Here is a 257-nt window from a genome sequence, read left to right as displayed (position 1 = left end):
AAGTCATCACTAAGGCCTCAGCAGTACATTGTGACCTATGGATGACATCACTGCATTCTAAGGACTCAGCTAGTAGTCATAGGACTACAGGATTGCTACAACCTACTGCCTATGGTGATTCCTTTTATATATTGCAAACTCTATCTTTAACTTGAATTTCTATATTTTGCACTTGACACCAAAACTAGAAGATAGGTGACTTGTATTAAACAAAGGAAATTCTTTAATGTGTCTGGGAATACTGCATTACAAAATCT

The sequence above is a fragment of the Galeopterus variegatus genome, unplaced genomic scaffold (genome assembly GCF_000696425.1).
Source record: "Galeopterus variegatus unplaced genomic scaffold, G_variegatus-3.0.2 Scaffold13125, whole genome shotgun sequence".
Lineage (NCBI taxonomy): Eukaryota > Metazoa > Chordata > Mammalia > Dermoptera > Cynocephalidae > Galeopterus > Galeopterus variegatus.
This window is presented reverse-complemented; position numbering follows the sequence as displayed.